The sequence below is a fragment of the Gymnoscopelus microlampas genome (assembly GCF_963454915.1).
Source record: "Gymnoscopelus microlampas genome assembly, chromosome: 2".
Taxonomy (NCBI): Eukaryota; Metazoa; Chordata; class Actinopteri; order Myctophiformes; family Myctophidae; genus Gymnoscopelus; species Gymnoscopelus microlampas.
In genome coordinates this window covers 17,194,305-17,212,510 of record NC_139939.1, presented here as the reverse complement: position 1 = coordinate 17,212,510, position 18,206 = coordinate 17,194,305, and the positions used below count along the sequence as shown (strand labels likewise).

General features: G+C 44.0%; 1 protein-coding gene across 1 annotated transcript in view; it reads right to left on the bottom strand.

The window, feature by feature from the left end:
• mgat3b (beta-1,4-mannosyl-glycoprotein 4-beta-N-acetylglucosaminyltransferase b) overlaps window positions 1–12,859 on the bottom strand; it is a gene marked incomplete at its 5' end in the record, with an annotated part of 69,064 nt that extends 56,205 nt beyond the window's left edge. The window contains one exon of the mRNA XM_084044625.1: window positions 12,184–12,859. The remainder of the gene's footprint in view (window positions 1–12,183) is intronic.
• Between the last annotated feature and the right edge of the window lie 5,347 nt (window positions 12,860–18,206).

Below are 18,206 nucleotides of genomic sequence, written 5' to 3'. Positions count from 1 at the left end.
GAGATTTAGCAGGGCCTTTTCCCACCCGCAAGATTTGCGTTGGGACCTTCGGGTACCACTGCCGTTCCAGGGCTCTACTCTCTGCGTTAATAAGTCCTGTGAAATATCTTGCCGTGTGTGATCCCTTGTCGGCGATCAATCGTATAGTGTGAAAACCACAACGGTATTATGACAGTCGATTTATGACTCCCCGACGACTTTAAACCTATTTCACTTTTTTTTCTAATTAATGTTATTATCATAGGATATGATAGGGCTTTCTCTGTTGTTGCTGCCCCCTCCCTCTGGAATGCACTCCCCAACCATACTAAAGACACCCCCTCCCTCCCTTCCTTCAACAAACCGCACTCAAAACCCACCTCTTCAAAATAGCTTTTCCCAGCTGAGGTCGAGTTAAGATGTCTCTCAACCCACGCTCAACCTTTTATCGATTTTAGTCTAGCACTTATCCTTTTAATGTTTTAGTTTTTTCTAAACAAAGTTGGTTCCTTCCTTTTCTTGTCGGTAAAGCAACTTTTGAAGCACTACAGTGGATATAAATCTGATTAATACCAATTATTATTATTATCATTATTACAATCTTTGTGTTTTGCCAATTATTTGGAGGCCACTTGCAATATCCTCACGGCCCACCAGTGGGCCCCAGCCCACAGGCTGGGACTCTGTGGTTTAGATGATGTGCTGTGTCGCCATGACCGCTGCTTTATTGATATGTTTGTGTTGCCATGAGAGACGTTTTATTGGGACACTGAATGCGCAAGGATATAGAGCTGCAAATGTTGAAGTAATATGCCTTTTTAGAACATCACGTTTTCTTGTGTGAACTTATTTATATTCCACCCTGCTTCTTCTTTATTTGTTATGACTCACAGATCTTCTGGTCACATAATGTGACTTATAATATGTATGTATCGCATCACGGCACACTGTGAGCTTGTATAAATTAAAGTGTAGAAAGTGAAAAGGGTTAAGTCGGTCTGTGATAAATATGTAACCAATGAAACGCATTAAAAATAGCTTGTGAGTAAAATATTCACTGGAAATCAAGGTTCTTTTATTCATTTCGAGAAAAGTAATGGTTTTGGACATACACCCGACAGCGACAATATATTCTCTATGTTATTTAATAAGCTTCAGAACATGGCGTGTGATACTTGTGTCAACTTGTTCTCTGTGAGCTCGCTGCTTGTAAATCAACTATAGGATCAGTCGCCACTCTTAGTGGAGGAAAGCTCTTAGGGCCACAGCAGAGGATTACTTAATTCAAAACAGTCATGCTATATCGAGATACTTTACAATGATTTTCACTCCAAGTGATTATTGTAAGCTGTAAGCCGTCTCTGGCTTGTGCTTCCGTCTGTAAGGGGGCACGGTGTTAGTGGAAAGCTTCAAACGGGACAAACAATGCAATCAAGAGGGAGGAACGCACTGTAAGGCAAAGGCAATAGAAGCACACAGGCACGCACGCACGCACGCTAAGAGCAGAAAACAGCCTTTAGCTACAAACAACGTGACCAGTCCGCAAGAACTACCCAAGAGCCACAATCTGCCCTTCTTCCAGCTTTTGGGCCTCCCAGGGCTCTGTGCGTGTGCGTGTGCGTGTGCGTGTGTGTGTGTGTGTGTGTGTGTGTGTGTGTGTGTGTGTGTGTGTGTGTGTGTGTGTTTAATAGGCACGAGGCCACTTCCCTAGATGAGATTCGCTGCTGCAGGATAATCCTGATGAAAATGTCTTTGCTCTTCCCCTTGCACTCATTCTCCATCCCTCCCTCCCATCCATCCATCCATCCATCCACCCACCCGTCCATAGCTATAGACTCCACTACAGACAGAGACAGGCAGTTAGCAGAAGAAGAAGCAACAGCAGTTGACTCCATCTCCATCTTCCTCCTGCCATTCATTTCCTCACCTCTATCTGCCTCCATTTATCCCTCACTCACAGGAACAGCAAGAAGACAGAATGTCTTCTTGCTGTGTGTGTGTGTGTGTGTGTGTGTGTGTGTGTGTGTGTGTGTGTGTGTGTGTGTGTGTGTGTGTGTGTGTGTGTGTGTGTGTGTGTGTGATGACGTGACGACACACCATCTCATACTTCGTCACAAGGTGGTGTCACCCGTCGGACGGAACAGATTTTCACAGATCAGTTCTTAAACTGTAAAGTATAAACTAGCCATGAGGCATCGTTACAAGCGGAACTGCAGTGAATCACTGAGCTGCTTGCTTTCATCATGAATCCACCCCCGTTCCTCCTCATTTTGCACCATATCTTGCCCTCTGTCCTTGCTCACACATGCTCTCTCCTTCACAATCCCTCTCTGTCTCCTAAAAGAGATAAGAATGTGTGCGCATGGTGTTACAGAAATGTACAGCATTTTTTATTAACAACTTAGGCCCTCAGCATCTTATATCCACAGTGACTAGTTACAAAGTGCAAGATCAGAGTAAATGGCAGGAACCTGTCAACAAACATCGTAAAGAGTCACGCAAATGACACTACAAAGAAAAACAATTAAGTGTTACATAGTAGAACGTTGTGAGTGATGCATCACGTTGAGCTTGTAGATTGTAGCTTGGCTATCTATTAATGTATAATTATTTTTATACTCCACCATTGCACAACAAAGTATAATACAAGGTTAAGTGGGTAGATCAGACTAATCTATTTAGTCCATTATACAAATCTATTCAAATAATTTTGTGTAATTGTGAATTTCTTTTTATAAAACAATAATAGTAAAACAGCTTCTTGATTTTTCGATTAACCTACATGCGCGAGATCAAGTTGGTTAATGGTTTAAAATGTCGGTTTCGATATTTTGGGTTAATTGCCCAGCCCAAACTGCATAGTATCAACTAGTAGAATCAAAAAACAAGATGTGATACAAGGACAAAAAACTAAAGCTTCTCTCCTTCCACATTCCTTTCCATCACAGTATGCGGATGCTGTGTTCTTCTAGACATGCTGTGTTTTTTAAGTCTTCCTCCGTGTGACAGACGGCCCACAAGAATAATGCTGAAGAGTAGACTTGGGAGGACCAAGGGCATAGCACGGGTGATCGCTCAAAACTGATTGTTCAGTATCATTTTGAGATATGCTTTTCTAAAGTAACCAGACATCTTTATAAAGTAACAACTCAAGTGTGTCGGGTATGTGTTCTGATAGCGTGAAGGCTGTCCATGGAAAGAAATTCATTCACACGCACGCACGCACAGCATCTCCAGCAATGTCACAAGGATCTTCTCTCACTCACTTCATCCCATTTATCACCTTGTAAACCCGCTCACACTTCACACTAAATGCTGAACAAGGTGGTCCTGTATCATGTTTGCCAGCATGCACAAAACAGCTATAAAGGTAATAGGGGAGAAAGGAATATGAGTGCATACAGGGTCTGTATGATGCAGGCAGTCATAAAACCGAGCAACAAAAGTCACTGCGGATTCTCAACACCCCCTCTTCTCTGGATACGAACCCCTGCCACCAGGAAGGAGAGGCTGTTTGCCAAGGTGCAAATCAAACCGCTTGAAGCCATCGTTTGTTCCAGCCTCCATCACGCTGCTGAGCTCTGATGCTAAATCTCTTAGCGCAATAAAGCAGTAAATACACAAGCACTTTAGCACTTAGCACTTTCATTCTTACAGTTTGTTTTTTAACCACTTAAGACCTATATCAGCAAGTCCCAATCTATGGGTCCCAAAATAATTGGCAAAACACATTCACTTTCTTTGAAACCTTGAAAAATGTGTGATTGTGATACCAATGAATAGGAACTTTAAGTATACTATGTTAGTTCCATACTTCCATTGATCGAAGCTGGAATACAATCGATTAATTGATCATTAAAATAAAATAGAAAATGTATGTGGCCCAGGGTGGGCCGTGAATGCCTTAAAGTGGGTCCTGATCCAGAAAAGGTTGTGAACCTCTGCCCTTTATACATCGTCTTACGACGAATAGAGAAAGTAGACAATCTACAAGCTCACATGCGTAAAATAGCTCACAACATGCCTAGTAAAATGGGGACATGGTTGAGCCAATCTGTTGTCAATGTAGAGTGTTGTTTTGAGATGTTTTTTTTTTAATGTGAAGCAACTGTTAAGCGTTGTGTCAAAAGCTTCTTATGTTTGTGATGTTTCATGATGTGAAGTAATGGACTGTAGCACTGTGCCCAAGACAAATTCTCCCTTGGGGACAACAAAGTTTACTCTCTCTTTCTCTCTCACTCTCACAAAATGCATTGAAACACAAAGCGTGTGTGTTCATCATGTCACATAAAGCGACCATCACAGAGAAGAACACAAAATTGATTTCACAACTTTCTCACACTCGTCCTGTGGGGTCAGACGTAACCCATCTACTACTTGAAGGCCCAGTAAAAACAAACAGTACAAATTATTAAGGCCATAATAATAATAATATGACTCAAGTCTGCCTTATATTACAGTCTCCATCCCCTCATCCAGCTGCACTGTATGGTGGTACGCCCCGCCCCGGCACTGTAGCATACATAAACACACATGCTGGGTCGAGCACGGGTCAGGGCCATTTTCTATTCCCTGCTGGAGGGGTTCCCGCAGGGTTCACAGCGGGACATGGCTGTAAGGTGACAGTGAGGTGACAGAGGGGGGGGGGGAGGGAAAAAAATGAAAGCGGACGAAATAAAAGAGCGAGAGAGTGTTCCTCAACGACAGGCAGCTTCTATTTTGGCCTGGTAGTAAACTCTGCTTGGCCTTGTGACAGGAACCTTTACACAGTAGCTACAGAGAGAGAGAGAGAGAGAGAGAGAGAGAGGAGTGATGACAGGGGGTGGGGGGGGGGTAAGGGAATGGAACAACTGCGTTATTTAGAAAAGGGGGGAGCACGCCGAACGGCTGTGAAAGGCAGAGCGCGGGGGAGGGAATAAGTGTGTGTATGCTTTTCTACACTGACAAACTGCGCAAAGCACCCCCGACCCCTCCACTATCCCCATCTCTGTGATATTTACGATGTAAATTATTCATACATCAGATATAAAAGATACAAAACTGCAACTGTAGCTCCGACGGAAATTTGACATCACGTGAACAAGGCAGGTGCGCCAACAGTAATGCTGCGTTCACACGGGCAAATACAAAGATGCAGTCTACCGTTCTTTTTCAATGGAAGCCAGCGACATGGAGATACAAAGCAACATCCCACGTTTGTAGCTGCTACAAAAGATACAAAGATACAAAAGGTACAACTGTAGCTCTTGATGATGTCAACGACTGTGTTGAGCAACACAGATGCAAAGCGACAGATATGCTGTGTATCTTTGTATCTGCCCGTGTGAACGCAGCATTAGGCCTTGAGCCTGACTGGCTTCAAGCAGGCGCACATCACTTCCACCCTGCAGCCAATGGGAGGACAGCGAGTAGACCAGTGATTCCAAAGCTGTGGGTCGGGGCCCACTGGTGGGCCGAGAGGATATTGCAAGTGGGCCTCCAAATAACTGGCAAAGATTTTAATAACAACAATATATGTCATCATCAAATACAAAACACTATATGAACAAAGGATTGATCGATCACTAAATAAATAAACATGCTCTGAGAATGCACGTGGCCCACCCACATGCCGTGTTCAGGGGTCAGAAGGATGGGCCGCCAACACTTTTGAGATTTTCAAGTGGGCCCTGGTCCAGAAAAGGTTGGGAGCCACTGGCGTAGACAATGAAAACGACCAGGGTTTGCCAGTGCGAAACGCATACATGCACAAGAACCAAGAGGCGAGGGTGGAGCAGTGAGGAGAAGGTGCCAAGTATTTGACAAAAGATATTTCTTGACATTCCACTCACTGACAAACAGCAGCAGTCTATTAAGCTCCATGCTACCCCCCTCTCTCTGTATACAGCAGAGCCAGACATACCATGACACACTAGAAATACATACTTTATCCTCCTCACAACGGTTGTCCTCTCAAGCCCCTGCCTGACTGACACCCTGACCGTGTGTGCATGCATGTCTGTGTATGTTATCTGAGTGACTAATGAGGGGTATTGTTGACAATGGTCCGTCATCAGAGTAAAGCCAAATGTATCCTGTGTTGAACGACGGTGACAGTCCATGCATGTTTTCCGCCTGATGAGTTAAAAATCAGTTGACGTCAAGCAACACCGCTGTAGGTAGGAGAGCTTTTTTGAGTGGTGCCAAAGGCAACCACTCCTATACGTGGCTTTGTCTGTGTGTCCGTATGTCTGTATGTCCGTGTGTCCACCAAGCTAACATTGGTCAAGCATCACGTGACACGTGACAATATGTTGAAAGGGTGTGCTTTGATTGTCTAGCTAGACGCATGACGAAATAGAGCCCTATAAATAGGTGTGTCACTTTGAAACATTGTTTACATGTTTCAAAGTGACATCAGTGCCATCAGCCAAGCTAACATTGGACATGTTAGCTTGGCTGATTGAACATGTTAGCCAAGCTAAGCAAGGCACCACTCACTTCACACAGGGTGTGATTTTTAGCTCTATACCTGACTTTGTCCGTGTTCACCGTCAACGTTCTGATTGGTCAGACCCGTCAACGTTCTGATTGGTCAGACCCGTCAAGTGGATCCTGCTCTATACCTGACTTTGTCCGTGTTCACCGTCAACGTTCTGATTGGTCAGACCCGTCAACGTTCTGATTGGTCAGACCGTCAACAAAGTGATTGGTCAAGCTTCACGTGACACATGGCTATAAACACATTATAAACACATATCGATGACATAATGTATCAAAGGCGCCGCTACCTTCACACAGGGTGTGATTTTTTACCTTCCCGATACAGTTTAGGACTGTCCCCAAACGTCTAAAGTTCCGAATGTTCATTCATTATATTGACATTCAGATGTCAATTAAAAGGTTGCGATTTTTGCTTAATTATTTATTTTCTGCCGCGCGACTCACAGAGGCCTGTTGAAAGAGGACACAGAAACTGCCTGTGTGCACCAATGTGTGCTGTGCAGATGACCGGATACAGTAGGCAGGCTCTAGACCAGATCAGAGCACAGAGCAGTAAATAGAATAGCACAACGTCACCCAAACAACACGCCTATCCTTTCACTGCTCACGGATGAGGGCTCACATTATGCTTCTCCGGGGTTCACCGTTCACCATTATCCAACTCCTTTAAAGGAGCTACACCATGAATTTAAAAAATAATAATAATATTTGATATCATATTGTTTATGTCCCTCAAACGTTTTTCAAAAGGTTTGAGCCTAAATCAAGCCTCAGATATACTCATTCCAACTAACTTCTCTCTGGCTTATAAAGCACTTTCACCTGCAATACCACATTGTCCTGTTTGGCACGGGGCGCTATTGAGCCAGTTTGTATGCATGTCATGTCCTGGTTCTGTGTGGAAAAAGTAAAAAAAAAAAATAAGAACATTTTTTTTTTAAATTAAAAATTAATTTTTTTTTTTTGTTTTTTTTTTTTGGTTAGAACTGAAAAACGGGAGGAATTGTTCCCAGACGTGACGTAGGGTGGGGGAACAAATCTGACGGACTGTTTTCAGACCAATTTACATAAAAACCACAGATAGCCTATGAAAGCCTGCATGCTCGAAGTCGGGAAAGAAAAAGTTCAAATTCATGGTGTAGACCCTTTAACCACAGAGGGGTTCCTGAGCACAAGACCCTTGTATGCCTCACTCCTTTATAGTGCTGCAGAAAAAGGTTATTTGCTAGCGTACCCTAAACACCAACCACATAATCATGATGAGTATATGTGAGCTTCCAGTCAAAGTAGAACAGGAGAAACACTGCTTTTCTTGTGCCATGCATGCTGGAGGGGAGTATTTTTAGCTCTGCTGCCGGTCGGGCAATAGGTGAATGGCGGTGGAACTTTGAACAATCTCGGGCTTCCCATCTAATGAGGACTCTGAACAACCAGTGGAGGAAACACACACACACACACACACACACACACTGAGTGAGTTCAGATCTCGCCCCCACCTCAACCCTTCCTTTCTGCACTCCCCCTCCCCTCCCTCCCCTCTCTTCTGTGCTTTCTCTTCAGGCAGAGGATCTGTAACGTGCGTGGGCAGAGGGGTGAATGTTTACGCTGATGGGAGCGAGCGAGAGAGAGAGAGAGAGAGAGAGAGAGAGAGAGAAGGGGAGGAACAGCAAGAGAAACAGAGAATGAGGATTTCATTTTTGAGAAAGTGCAGTGTCTCTATGTGTGCCTTGCTCTCTCCCACACTAGGAGCAGTGTGTGTGTGTGTGTGTGTGTGTGTGTGTGTGTGTGTGTGTGTGTGTGTGTGTGTGTGTGTGTGTGTGTGTGTGTGTGTGTGTGTGTGTGTGTGTGTGTGTGTGTGTGTGTGTGTGTGTGTGTGTGTGTGTGTGTGTGTGTGTGTGTGTGTGTGTGTGTGTGTTCGCACATGAATATGTGCACACTCCTGGCAGATGCCAGAGCAGAGGTGGAACACAGCTTTATTCCCAGCAGCAGCAGGCTGTTAGGCCTAATCTCACCTGTAGGGGGAGCGGTAGGGACTATTAGGCTCCTGGACTCTTAACCAATTAAGCACTATATACTTCCTTGTACAATAAATAGCAAAAATAGCAGCTTGTAGAGCTGATATTTCTGTTTAAAAAAATGTCAGGTTGAAAGTGGTTACATGACAAATAGGGTAGGATATGGAAAATGGCGTTGGGGAAGAAAATTATGGAGAATCAGAACAACACCGAAAAATTAGGGGGGAAAGGGATTAATTCAGAAACTGTGATCAAAATACTTATCTTTAACAAATAAATAACAGCATTTGTTCCAAATCCGTATCTGTCCCATATCTACAGTTCCACTCCACTCCATTATCAACTGTAATTGGTTGGTGAGTATTGGGGCTTCTGAAAATTATTCTGGCACAGTACTTAGTGTAGTCTGTCCACTTGCACTGAAATAATGCTGTATGCTGCTAACACCGTCGAGATGGTGGAATTGAGGCTGGCCTTGGGCCAAATAATGTTTTCATGATGGAATTCCATTATCCTTTCAGTTTTATATCGGGACTAGATAACACTTATAGGTCCAAGGAAGCCGATTTATAAATATGATGGCTTGGGAAGTAAAGCAATTATTACCTGTATATAGAAATGTTTGTGGTTTTTTGAGTACCGGTATCTATAATATCTCAGTATCTGTTCATGCAGTTAGAAGATTACATCTATATACATGTGGGCACAAGACACACACACACACACACACACACACACACACACACACACACACACACACACACACACACACACACGTTGCATGTGATCGATCGATAGATATCAGGTAAATCCAAGAGACCACACAAATCTCAAAACCCTCACGTCACTGTGACTCATTATTTCCTGAAACCTGAATCACTTTGTTCCTGACTGAGGCCGGGACATATTGACACTCCCATGTCCCCAACAGATTGACTGACTGCCCTACGGACAACAGGACCTCACTTTTCTTTTCACATGACCGGTGAGCAGTATCCCGCCCTAGTGAAAGGTTCGGCTGCCTGAGGTGAAGTAGGTCATCTTTCACCAGGAGATTGTGCAAAAACAGGACGCTGACATGGGACAGGAAGAGAGACAGAGGACTCTGCTGCACTCTGTCCCGCTTTCACCTCTGGCAATGCTAACGAGTAGCCTCACTGTGCCAGAAAAGCCATTTGTGTCTGTCTTGCAATTTGAGTCGCAGGCACTGAAAAGAGCAAGCGACCGGTAATATGTGTGTGAGAGAGAGAGAAAGAGAGAGAGAGAGAGAAACGAGAGACAGAGATGCAGCAAGAAAGAACTAGAGAATGACCAAGGGTGCGGTGCTCAGTAACAAAACAATAAAATGTACGATGAAGCCTAATTTATTCTCCGTCGTACAACGGACTATAAATACAGCTTAGATAGTGTGAAGGAAAGAGATGAGAAGCATGAGAGGGGAGAGCAAGAGAATGGATTGTGTGTGAGATGAGCAAGAGAGATCATATGAATGTACTACAAATCTAATCTGGAAAAAGTACTGGGCTTCAGCTGCAGGGCTCAGGTGGGTCTCTGGAGTGTGCACGCGCACGCACACACACACACACACACACACACACACACACACACACACACACACACACACACACACACACACACACACACACACACACACACACACACACACACACACACACACACACACACTAAGGAACGACTGGATAACACTCTCCATTCTCCTTCGTGTTGCTCCCAAAGCCTACTCATTCTTTCTATTTCCCTCTGGGTCTCTCCCATCCACCCATCCTTGCAGCAAAGAGAGTACTTTACTTTCACATTCAAATGCATGGCCATTGCACAGTACTACTAGCACCCTTTACAAACGCCTCTTCGGCGTCTTGCCCGTTTGCGCTTCTTATATGTGTCATATCCTGCCTTGGTGGTTTCAGCTGTGGTCTAACAGCACCTGCAGAAAGCCCCAAAGGTCCAACCTGACCTGACCACACACACATTTGGGGTTCCCCTGTCTCTCTTCCTACCGCACCCCCGCCCCCCCATTACGGAGCATCATTGCTGCCTGAAGGCACAAGGATCCTGTAATGAACTCCTCAGTGTTAATTTAACTCTCAGCCGTAAGGGTCCATTTGGTTACCTTGTTTGTACACGCTCAAGTTACAAATAGATGAATTAACATAAAGGATTTGACTGTTTACCATTCCCACAGTGTGACAGAACAATCAGAATGTTCTGGAGTCAGAGGCGACCAATCAACATTATTATCACTCCCTTGAGAACGGACTAATTCCCCTTACCAATAATTACCCCTGACATGCATCTTACCAGAAGCTACTCAAGATTATTTATTTCCCAACCAAGGTTGGCTCTTAACCACCAATCTGATATTAGCATCCTTAACCATATGGGGCCCCAATCAATACTTGACCCCTGATCAGCGGCTAGGGACCGAGCGTAACCCCCGTGGGAAAACGCAAATAAGATCCAGTGAGCTCAGCTGAGCTGCAGTGCAAACTCTAGGTTTTTGGCTATAGCTTTTGAATAGAGATGAGATGAAAATGGGCTTTGTCAGGGACGGGCCCGCCATCCACTGCATACAGAATGGGAATGATTCAGTCCGTAGGAGTCTGTCTGTAGGTGAGTTGACATGTAACTGGGCTATCCCCGGGGCTGATATATGTGCCACTGAAAAACACAAAGGAGCCCAGGGCCGTCAACTCACATTTGTCTGGGAGGAGATGACATGTAAAAATAATGAGGGTTTGGCGGCTGAATAAATCATTCAAATAAGCTTATAAACAGGGGAGAAATCCAGCGCTTATATACACATGTATATGTGCAGCCTATTAGTTGATTACTGGTTTGGATTTTGACATGGTAAAGCAGAAGAAGTGATTGAATAATATGGAGCTTGGTGGTCCCATGTAATATCCCAGGGCCGTGGCATGGCATTGGCTGTAAACTAAACAGTAACATAATGTGTTAATTTATTTTGGTTACCTTTGTACACTAGAGTTATGTATTCCACCAGAATATAATATGCCCCAGAGGGACCTGACAAATCTACTGGAACTGGCAGACCAGCTGTAAATTGGCTAATCTGGCATACCACTTTACAGGCATACAAAAGAGATCATTTTAGACTTGACAAGCCAAGAGTAGATGTGCAGATTAGAACAGAATAGAGGCCATGGGGATAGCATTACACACAGGGCTCTAAATCACAGTAGTGTGTGGACCCCAGCTGCATCTGAACAATAAGCCCTGATAGTTATATAGGCTTGGATTTATGGCCAAAGACCACACATCATTTCACCACACGTTGGTGACACCAGTATAATAAACAACTTAATATGCGAACTATAGGCCACAACTATAGGCAACATAGGATATTTGAAAATAGCAGATCTACAAGCTCACAGTGCCACACGTTGTGAGCTTGTAGATCAGCTATTTTCCCCAAAAAATCTTTTTTTTAAGTGAAACATTTTGAATATATATATTTTCCAAACATTTTAACACTAATCTGGTACAACTTAATAAGCGAACCGCATCTCTCTCTCTCTCTCTCACACACACACACACACGCACGCTACTACCAGCTCTACATTGCAGTCATACATACAAGTGCAATGGCAGAGGTCCGCACGGCTCAAGCCCCTCTCGTTTACCACACATCTAAAAACACACAACACAAGCCATCATCTCTCACCCATCGCCTGTGTTGGGCGTCCTTTAGAGGTTCATGTTGGATCAGAGCCGTTGTGATGGTCGTGTATTACTGTTGAGAGCAGATGATCGCTATGATGCCATTCCGAGTGAGTCCTATCCTGGCGATGCTCAAGTCTCGGTGCGTTGACGTTTGATAATAACCGGGCCGGGGTCAGTCATCCCACCGCAGCACCACTGCGATCTGTGCGGCAGTATGTATCTCCCCGGGTTATTCCGCCAGATGAGCCGATTATTCGTGTTGTTTTGCAGAGACTCGGTTCCGTTGAAACGGATCCAGATCTACGGTCTAGTAGTAGGTCCACAGTGGATCTCTCTAGTCGTAGCAGCAGCAGCGCGTTCAGGTTCAAATAGCCTCGGTCTTGTTTATTCTAACGAGCACAGGATTGATTCTTGGACCGAGAGAGAGGAGGAAAACAAACGATGTGCTTGCCGGTGCGCCGAGCCGTCATCCTCGGTTAGATCGGATCCATCGCGCCGGTTGAAGATGTGATCATAATGTGATGAGACGGTGAAACGGGGGGGAAAGCGTTGCTGTCGTTCCCTACACCGTTTTTGACGTTTTTATGAGCCGCTGTCGCCGCCCCCCCTCCTGTATGATGCGGCTGCCTCTATTCTCTCTATCCTCCAACAGCCTTTCTGCAACCGATGTGACGACTTTCCGCTCATATCAAAATAAGACCCCCCTCCACCCTCTCTCTCTCTCTCCCCTCACTTATTTTCAGTCTAGTGGGGCAACAGAAGGAGAAGGGGGTAGTAGAGAGAGAGAGAGAGCGAGAGGAGGGACCGCAGGAGATTACAGCTCCTCCCCGTTATACTGCTTATCAGTGGGGCGCGCCAGCAGCGAGGGGGGCGTTCATGGGGAGCACCCACTGACTGACTGGAGAAATGGAGGCGAAATTGCAGAGAGATAGAAAAAGAGAAATGGTTTTCTTGGAGAGAAACTAAAGTACTAGCAGCAACTGCAGATCGTGTAGTGTAAAAGCGTAGCCTAATGCGCTGTTGTGTACAAATCTCAGTTTCTTTTCTTTCAGTTTCAGTTTCATTCTCTCCAGATCACATTAATGTGAAGTTTAGAATTCGATTCAAAAGGAATAATAAGTTTCCAAAGTACCATAGTCCAATGCCAGGTATCACGCGCACACATGTGATGTGTCAGACTGGCATTTATCCTGGCACCTCATTAAACGAGCACAGTCAGCCAATGATGGGCAGAATCAGGTGTGTGTGTGCAGCCTGTCTTTAACAGTAACCAGAGAGGCATCATCACTGGTGGCAGCATAAGAGCAGTAAAGCATCTATAGGCCTTACTGTATGTGCCTGGCTAAAACCAGACTAAAGCGACTATCTGGGCTCATATTGTTCCATAAGGAAGAAAACAGAGGACAGCAGTGAGGTCATGTCATATGAGATGTCACAGTATACATATGTTTGGGCCAGTAAAGCAGTGGTTCTCAAACGTTTTTGTAAGGACCCCCAAATCAATATATCCCAATATAATCCCCTCCCCCCCCCCATCTGAAAATATTTTGTGCCAGGGAACAACATTACAAGATTTGTATAAAAATGTTTAAAACTATAGGCACTATATCTCCCCATACCCCAGCATACATAAGATTTTGTTGGAGACCCCTGGAACCCCTTCCTCAAGGACTCCTGGGGGCCCCCGGACCCCACTTTGAGAACCACTGAATTGGCCTACATGGGGTTGCAGGTCAAACCACCTCATGAGAAAACCTTTACCCCTAGTCCTCAGTCTGTCTAGGTGGTCAGAACATTGGATGTGCCATACTATGTAGCTGCTAGAGATGCAGTGATTTGCTCAAGGACACCACTCTATCAGTCTCTTCTCTTGGCATTGATTTGAACCTGAGACCCCCGGCTTGGGTGGGTAGTAGCTAGACTAGCTACTGGTCAAACTCTCCAACCACCACCAGACCTGCTTGTTGCCCAAAAACACGTGCATCATTTATACTTCATCATACAGCCGTGTGGTACGGTGAAATATTTAATATTAGGCTACAGAGACTGTGCCTAAAATAGACGGTGCATTCCCAGGCAGCAGGATGGATGGAAAGAACCGCAAACCAAGCTCCCTACTGCCCTCCGGTGGCTGCTCAGAAAGGTGAAGAAGGACAACTGCTATGTATCTGGACGGTTAAGGGGCTGATGATGCACACTGCTGAACAGTGGTGGCTGCTGGCAAATACTTCAATGGGGGATTTTGCGACTGTACATTTTATATATATATATATATATATATATATATATATATATATATAGAGAGAGATATTTATAGATATATAGATAATCAGCTAGTTAACTTGACATTGTCATATTGCATTTTCTAATGTGGGCTAATTTACCTACGTGCAGACTACAAATACAGGATGTGTTTAGTCTGTGAATGGATAAAATTGGTATCCCAACCTGAAATGTAGCTATTTTCTGTTTAAGAGAGCTTAAACATCACCCAATAGCACATAGACTGCTGCTAAATGGTTCTTTTCCACACCTTGAAGTTGAACCAAATACTAGTAGAGAAAGAAATAACGATGGTGATTGATTATCTAATCATTAGATAGATATGCAAACAAACACACATATACTTTTTCCACATTGGACGTGTGTACTTCAATAGTGGAGTATGGCATCAACAGTAACAGGCAAAAATTTGATTTAAGCAGATATCCAGTCATGATAGTTTCCTGTCGATGTGTGACTGGAAAAAAAAGAGCAAATAAAATAATTCAGATTCTGCTGACAGCTTCTATGGTACGATGAACTGCCTAATACAACCAACAAGAGCTTGAAATTAAATTATTATAATTCCTTGAGTAAAGTACACCGTTAAATCGATTTGGTCTCATCGCGTCTCAATATCCCCCATGGAAATTTGATGAGCGAGGCAAGAGAAAAGCATTTTTCCACAGCAATTCCTTATGCCTGGGTTGTTTCTGTCAGGGCCCAACCCCCCACCCCCCTTCACTTAATTCATCCCATTAGACCACCAACCACAACAACACAAGACACACTACACCGTACGTTATAGAATAGTTTACTTCAGCAAGGCACTATATCTCCCAGCATACATAAGATTTAAAAAAAAAACATACATAATACATGATAAAACATACAGAATAGATACATGCTGTATTTTCCATGACAGTGGAGAAATAACAAACTTCCATTTGTGTCTTTTCATTGTACCAGAGAGAGAGAGAGAGAGAGAAAGAGAGAGAGAGAGAGGGAAAGGAAGTACTGTAGCATGGTTTAACTGCAAGTCACTCATTGCCCTTAGCATTCCTGACTCCACCTCTCAGTTCTCTATGGGGACAAATAAGGGTTATTGGATGGAATCTCCTCTTCAGGAAAAGAGACCAACCTGGTACAAGTAGGTAGGGGGAAATACTTATCCCTCTAAATGAGCAATGTACTGCATGTATGTATAACTATGCCCCTACTGAATACAACTCCCTGTAATATTATGGCTATGGACTGGTCTCTTCAAGCCAAGTTCATGAGGTACATGCAGTTATTCACCAGGAATGTCAATTTTCAGGCATTTTCTGCCCCTTTCAGAAGGATATCCATTACTTTGGACACAAAACCCTCATTATTTTCTAACGGGAGTTTGACTGTTAATTTATCCACTTGTAACTCTGACACTGTACAAATGGAACCCAGGTCAATTTGGTTACATGTGTACAGTCTCAGAGTTATCCATCTTTACATTCACAAAGCCTCTGTGTGTGTCTGTCTGTCTGTATGACAGGTCTAGCCGATTGACCTTAAACTTGGTATGTGTGTCGCAGCTGACACGAGGGTGTGCAGGGCCAAGTTATGTGGTCGGACCAACCGAAAAAATGCATTTGCATCAACACAATGTGGGCAGTTTCTGACGACATCAGAGATCCCCTTATCTTCATATTTAGTCATTATGTTAAGTGGGGACTTTACTGGGTGCTCTGACAACAAGTACCACAAGTACAACGGGTTTGCATTAACAGGTGGGGCGTGCATTTCGAACTTGCACCGTTCCAGACTTTCATAGTTTCCGAGCAGGCGGGTGCCCGTTTATAACGGTGATTGAGGGTATCGCATGTGGTACACGGAAAAAGTGAGCACTCTGACAACGTACACAACGGGTATTGCATAACCGGGTGGGGCATGTATTCCCAACTTGCATTTACATCGTTTCCGATTTGCATGGTCCTCGATAGTCTAGTATTAATTAACACTGGAGATTTTTGACTATGTACAGTGTTTATTGATGGCATCCTGATATGACGTTAACAGGCATAATAAACTGCCCACAAAAAGTTTGGAAACCTTACTGGTCGATTATTTCTCCCCTTCAATACTACCAATTGGTATGGTATCTTATATTATTTTTATTGTTGATTAGTCACCTTTACAACAAGGTATAAACTCGTAAGGATCGTGCTATCGCGGAATGAGCAACACAGTCAAACGTGTGGGTAGCGTCTCCAAAACAATTGCCAAAATCCCCCAATATGCTTCTGTTGGTAATCACACTCGTTTTGAGCGACCTACCAGCACACACCTGCTGAGAGGTGTGTGTGCGCACCTGAGCATGGGTCTTGCAACTTTGTTGAGTTTGTGTGTGCTCCAAGCAGCAACACTGCCCCCATGGAATCATGGCACGTTTGTCACCACAGGATAAGGCAATAGGGCAAGTGAAGCTGGTGTTCCGTTACGCAGATTACGCATTATTTGGTGTCAGCCCTGGTACCATTTGCTGGCAGGTGTGTGCCTGTCACAGGTGACCATGGGTCCTGCAACTTTGAAATCTGTCTTTGGTACCATTGTGCAAATCTTGCCTGTAAATCTCTGGAAGAAAACCTGTATGGTTCCTCAGTGAAGCAAGGTTGAGGAACCGGTCTTCTTGGGCTGTCGTCTTCCTTTTACTTCACTAGTCTCACAGAACTTGGTCCTAAGTTTGGAAATGGTACAAGGGCTGAAACCAAACAATGCTGCCACTCTGCGTAACGGACACCAACTTCCACTTGCCCTATTGCAATGTTTGGACGACAAACGTGGCATCTTTCCATAGGGGCAGTGTTGCTGCTTGGAGATACACAAACAAAGTTGCAGGACCCATGCTCAGGTGCCGGTCACACACATGTGACTGGCACCTGAGTGACTGGCAGGTCACTCAAAACAAGAGCAATTATCCACAGAGGCATATTGGGGATTTTGGCACATTTATTGGAGGCGCATACCTACATGTTTAGCTGTGTTTCTCATTCCACGATTGCACAATCCTTACAAGCTGTGACTCGTTGTAAAGGTAACTAATCAATGATACAAATTATATAAAATACATTACCAATTGGTATTATTATAGAGAAATAATCAACCGAAGTTAAAGGCATAGTAGGGAAGTTCAGAACTAAACAAACACCGCCACTCCAGCAGTTTTTTTCCCCGACCACCAGGGGGTGACGTAGGAGGGAGTTCCATAGAGCAAGGGTACATTTCAAGGAACCGTGCCCCAAACAGGTTGCTTTATTGGGATACAATATGCGGAAATGCCTGCCCTGCTGGTTCTCTGAATTTTTATTTTTAAATAGGCTCTTTCATGATAAATTGACCACATATATGAAGTTAAACAACTACATTCTATCCACACGCTATCTTAAAAGTAAATTCGGTGCCTCAAAAACGAAGTTTGAGAGCGTTTTAAAACCGAAAGTAAAACGTTCATACGGACACGGACGCGCACGGACGCGCACATGCGTGCGTTAATTTACGTACCGGACATAAACATAGAACACATAAACATTAGGGAAAATACGGATTTCAGAAGGAGGACTGTGTTTCAGTGCATTAAAACACCCCAGCATCATTATATAGTGGCTGATAGAGGGGAAAAAATGCAAAATATATATATATATATATATTTTAAATTTAGGCTTAATGTTCCCTACAATACCTTTAAGTTTCCGAACATTTCGTGCGCAGTGTATATTGATTTGTTAT